This window comes from Phascolarctos cinereus, unplaced genomic scaffold, assembly GCF_003287225.1.
Source record: "Phascolarctos cinereus isolate Bilbo 61053 unplaced genomic scaffold, phaCin_HiC Scaffold_1;HRSCAF=81, whole genome shotgun sequence".
NCBI classification, from domain to species: Eukaryota; Metazoa; Chordata; class Mammalia; order Diprotodontia; family Phascolarctidae; genus Phascolarctos; species Phascolarctos cinereus.
This window is the reverse complement of record NW_027555514.1, coordinates 67,717,197-67,723,455: the sequence shown is the minus strand read 5'-3', so window position 1 is coordinate 67,723,455 and position 6,259 is coordinate 67,717,197.

Here is a 6,259-nt window from a genome sequence, read left to right as displayed (position 1 = left end):
ACCCCAGGAGCAGAGCCCAACTTTAACATAAAGTTAAAAGTCAAGAAATAAGCTGGACAAATGAGCAAACAACACCAACAAAAGATACTATAGAAAATTATTATGGTTACAGGGAAGATCAAAACACAAACTCAGAAAAAGACAACAAAGTCAAAACTGCTACGTCCAAAGCCTCAAAGAAGAGTGTGAATTTGTCTCAGGCCCCAAAAGAATTCCTGGCAGAGCTCAAAATGGATTTTAAAAATCAAATAAGAGAGGCAGAGAAAAATAGGGAAAAGAAATAAGAGTGACACAAGAAAATCATGAAAAAAAGAGTCAATAGCTTGGTAAAGGAGACACGAAAAAATACTGAAGAAAATAACACTTTAAAAAGCAAAATAGGCCAAATGGCAAAAGAGGAACAAAAATCCAATGAAGAGAAGACTGTCTTAAAGAGGAGAATTGTCTGAATGGGAAAGGATACACAAAATTAACTGAAGAAAAGAACTCCTTAAAAAGCAGAATTGGCCAAATGGAAAAGGAAGTACAGAAGCTCAGTGGAGAAAATAATCCTTTAAAAATTAGAATTAGGTAAGTGGAAGCTTATGACTCCATAAGACATCAAGAAGCAATAAAACAAAACAAAAAGAATGAAAAAATAGAAGAAAATGTGACATATGTCATTGGAAAAACAACTGACCTGGAAAATAGATCCAGCAGAGATAATTTAAGAATTATTAGACTACCTGAAAATCATTATTCAAACAAACAAACAAAAAGCCTACACATCATCTTTCAAGAAATCATCAAAGAAAACTGCCCTGATATTCTAGAACCAGAGGGTAAAATGGACATTGAAAGAATCCACTGATCTCCTCCTAAAAGCATCCCAAAGTAAAAACTCCCAGGGGTATTATAGCCAACTCCCACAGCTCCCAGGTCAAGGAGAAAATATTGTAAGTAGCTAGAAAGAAGCTATTCAAACACTGTGGAGCTACAGTCAGGGTAACACAAGATTTAACAGCTTCTATATTAAATGATCACAGAGCTTGGAGTATGATATTCCAGAGGGTAAAGGAGCTAGGATTATGACCAAGAATCACCTACCCAGCAAAACTGAATATAATCCTTCAGGTTAAAAAAATGGATATTTAATGAACTAGAGGACTTTCAAGCATTTCTAATGAAAAAAAGCAGAGCTGAATAGAAAATTTGACTTTCAAGTGCCAACCTCAAGAGAAGCATAAAAAGGTAAACAGGAATTGGTTCAAAAAGAGAATAACATACAGACTCAGTTGGGTATAGAAATCTATCTTATCCTACAAGAAAGTAGGAGGGAAAAAGATAAGAGAAGCAAGGGGAGCTGAAAGAAGAAAGGGCAGATTTGGGAAGGCAGTTGTCAGAAGCAAAACACTTTTGAGGATGAATAGGGTGAAAGGAGAGAGAATAGAATAAATGGAGAGGAAATAGGATGGAAGGGAAACACACAATATTCATAACTATGAAAAATATGTGTATAGTAAGTATCTCTGATAAGGCCTTATTTCTCAAATATGTAGAGAACTGAGTTAAATATATAAAAAATAAGAGTTATTCTCTAATTGGTAAATGGTCAAAGGATATGAACAGGCAGTTTTCATACACAGTATTCAAACTTATCTATAATCACATGGAAAAAATGCTCTAAATCACTATGGATTAGAGAAATTCAAGTTGAAAGAACTCTGAGGTACCACCTCATATGTATCAGATTGGCTAATATGACAGAAAAGGAAAATGGCTAGTGCTGAAATAGATGTGGAAAAATTGGAATGTTAATGCAATAATGGTGGAGTTGTGAACTGATTCAACCATTCTGCAGAGCAATTTGGAACTACGCCCAAAGAGCTATAAAACCATGCATACCCTTTGACCCAGTAATACCACTACTAGGTTCCAAAAAGATAAAAAAAAAGAAACAAACAAAAAAACAAACAAACAAAAAGGAAAAAGACCTATATGTACAAAAATATTTATAGCAGCTCTTTTAGTGGTGGAAAAGAATTGGAAATTGAGGGGATGCCCATCAATTGGGTAATGGTTGACTAAGTTGTGGTAAACAATTGTGATGAAGTACCATTGTGCTGTAAGAAAACACAATCAAGATGCTCCCCCAAAAACCTGAAAAACTTACATGAACCGATACAAAATGCAGTGAGCAGAAGCAGGAAAACATTGTACATAGTAACAGTGATATTGTAAGATGAACAATTGTGAATGACTTAGCTATTCTTAACAATACAATGATCCAAGACAATCCCAAAGGAATCATGATGAAAAATGCTATCTGTCTCCAGAGAAAGAACTGATGGAGTCAATGCTGATTGAAGCATACATTTCTTTGTTTGTTTGTTTGCTCCATGTTTTCTTTCACCACAAGAATAATATGGAAATATGTTTTGCATGACTGAACATAAAGAAATAGACTGGATAACCACTTTGGGGGGAAAAAGAAACACATAGTAGGGGTGGGGAAACTGGCATTTATTAAGCACCCACTATGTGCTAGGCACTGTGCTAAGCCCTTTACAAGTATCATCTCATTTGATCATGGAAAGCCCTTTTCAAACTTTAAAGCACTATGTAAGTGCTAGTTTTTGTTATTCTTAGTCCTTTGAAATCCCATACATTTTATTTAATGCATTTAAAGACATTACTCTGAGAAAGGTCTCTAGGCTTCACTAGACTGCCAAAGGAGTCCGTGAGACAAAGATTTGCAAAACGCTTTACAAACATTATCCCATTTGGTCCTCACAACAACCCTGAGAGGTAGACACTATTATTATTCCTATTTTACAGATGGGGAAACCAAGGCAGCCAGAGGTTAAGTGATTTGCCCAGGAATATACAGATAGTAAATGAGTCTGGATTTGAATGCAGGACTTCTTTTTTTCTTTTTTCTTTTTTTTCTTTTTGGCTAGGCAATGGGGTTAAGTGACTTGGCCAGGGTCACACAGTTAGTAAGTGTTATGTGTCTGAGGCCAGATTTGAACCCAGGTCCTCCTGAATCCAGGGCCGGTGCTCTGTCCACTGCAGCAGCTGCTGCCCTAGAATACAGGCCTTCTTGATGCCAAGTCCAGCCCTCTAAACACTGTACCGCCTAGTTAACTCTTTGTTGTTTGCTGTTGAGTCATTTCAGTCAGTTCACCTTGATTCTTCACGACCCCATTTGGGGTTTTCTTGACAAATATGCTGGGGTGGTTGGCCATTTCCTTCTCCAGCTCATTTTACAATTGAGGAAACTGAGGCAAACAGGGTTAAGTGACTTGCCCAGGTCACACAGCTAGTGTCTCTGAGGCCAGATTTGAACTCAGGAAGATGAGTCTTCCTGACTTTAGGTCTGGTACTCTATTCACCACCTGGAAGTCCCCTGAAGTTCTTTTCAAGCTCAAAGGTTAAGTATGATCTTTTACAAAATCAGAGAATTTCAGAATTGGAAGGGACCTCTGTGGCCATCTAGTTGCTCCAAAACATGGAGAAGAATCTTTTTTTTACAACATAGTTAACAAGTGGTCATCTAGCCTTTGCTTTAAGAACTCTCAAAGAAGGGGAACTTCCTACCTCTGAAGGAAGTCCATTATAGCTTTGGATAACTCCAGTTGATAGATGTTTCATGTACTCTCCTCACACATGGACCCCCAGAATAGTTACACACACTCTTTGAGTCTGAATCCCACCAGTTGTTTCCCGTGACCTCTTAAGGATAGGACTATTTCATTTTTGTCTGTATCCCCAAGACATTTAGTAAACAAGTAACAAAAACATGTTGAATAATTGTTTGAATCCACTCAATGCTGTCACTTCTCTCTTTATTTTCTCACTGAGTAAAATGTACTTCTACCATGTGGGTAAGTATATTTTTCTTTCCTTTGTTGAGGCTCAAGTGAGACAACTTTTGAATTCATGTTTAACCTGGGACCTCTGCCTCTGAAGATATTTGGTCCAGACCTGTGATTTGCATCATTATGAGGAACTCTGGGTGTGTGGAAACTTCAGAAATGAACTTAGAGAATTGCCTGGAGCCACAGTAAGGGAAAAGACTTTCTCACGGTCACAGTCAACATGTGTCACAGGCAAGATTAAAATCCAGCTTTAAATGACTTTTTTTGTTTTTGTTTTGATATTTTATTTTCCCCCTAATTACATGTAAAGTAATTTTTAACATTTATTGTTAAGTTCTGATTTCCAATTTCTGTTCCTCCCTCCTTCCCTTCCCCTCTCCCTGAGATGATAATTGATATAGGTTATACATGTGTAATCACGTAGAACATTTCCATATTGGTCATTTTATGGGAAAAAAAGCACAAACAAAACAAAACAAAAAAGAAAGCCAGAAGAAGGAAGGAAGGAAGGAAGTGAAAAAATAGTATGTTTTGTTCTGTATTCAGACACCATCAGTTCTTTCTTTGGAGGCAGATGGCATTTTCCATCATGAGTCTTTTGGAGATGTCTTAGATTTTTGCATTGCTGAGAAGAGCTAAGTCTATCAAAGTTGATCATCACATAAGGTTGCTGTTACTGTATACAATGCTCTGGTTCTGCTCACTTCACTTTGTATCAGTTCACGTGAGTCCAGGTTTTTCTGAAATCATCCTGCTTATCATTTCTGATGGTACAATGACATTCCATCACAATCATATGCCACAATTTCTTTAGCCATTCCCCAATTGATGAACATCCTCCCAATTTCCAATTCTTAGCTACTACAAAAAGAGTTGCTATAAATATTTTTGTACAAATAGGTCCTTTCCCCTTTTAAAAATTTTTTTCTTTGGGATACAGACCTAGTGATGATATTGCTAAATCAAGGGGTATGTACAGTTTGATAATCCTTTGGGCATAGTTTCAAATGCTAATTAACTTTTGTGATTATTCAGAAATCTCCAAAAAAAAAAGCAAGGAATTCACAGCCTTAAATCAACATCTCTCTTAGCATTTTGTTATCTGGAGGGTTAAGCAAACTCACTTGACATAATTCTAGGGACTAGTGACAATCCAAAAGTAATAGGATGGCTGGCCATTACTAGACTGGTCACTTGCTATAGACAGTGCATCTCATTCTATCAACATGTCGACACGCATACAAACATATATTTAAAATTTGGCTTATGGAGCTGGAGTGCCAACAAAGCAAGGGCACAGACCTTTGAGAAAACATTGAATCTAGCTGGCATTTGCCTTCTCCTCTGCCCTTGTTTGGTTTCCATGGAAAGTTGTGTTTGGACTAGAGCTCTGAGTATATTTGTTTCAGGCAGACAGTCATTTTCTTTCAGCCTCCTGGTGTGGAGAGCAGGTGCTACTGCCTCCAGGGAGTGAAAAGGACTATGGACCCCAGTGGGAGGTCTTGTGGCTTTCCTGTTCTGTGTACACAGGTAATCTTTCTTTGGGTGAGCCACTAGGGCCATGCCCCGGGCTTCTTTGTTGGCTTTAGTGCAAACCACTCTCAGCTCAGATAGAGCCCCTTGCCCCTCGTTGCCTCAGGCAAGGCACCTCTACTCCACCTTTAGGGGTAAAGAGCCTGAGCTTGGGATCCAGGAGGCCTGAGTTCTCAGTTCTGCAAATCCACATGGCCTTCCTCAAGTCACTGAACTCTCTGTTTCCTGGGCTATAAAATGGGGAGAATGATGCCCATTCAATTCAATTGTAGTATTATAGTCAGAGCTGTTTGGGACCTTAGAGGTCACTGAGTCCAACTCTTTCATTGTATAGAAAAGGAACCAGCTAGAAACGCCAGCTAGTAACCAGTCAGTCTGCAAGTATTTATTAATGTGCCTGCTCTGTGCCGGGAACTGAGCTATGCTCTGGAAATACAAAGACAAAAATGAAATGATCTCTTCTGTTAAGGAACTTATGTTCCTGGGAAATGGCGTGGGGGGTATATATATTAAAGAATGTTCTACATACATATATGTATATATACACATATGTGTATACATATATAAACATACATGCACATACACACATACATATATGTGTACACACACATAAAAAATTCAAGAGACATAATTTTTGGGTAATTAGCATTTTAATAAAAGAGACCAGTGGCATTCTCAAATATCAAAGACCCTCATGTCAGGCAGACTCAAAGCTTATATGGCCTTGGAAAAGTAGGTATTCCAGAGGGTGGCAATCAACTCTGATTGGTTAACAATTAATGAGACAATGAATATTATAATGAGGGGCAGGGCCTCTTCTAATGAACTTTGATTATATCATTTACTTCTAAATGGGGGGAGGAGAG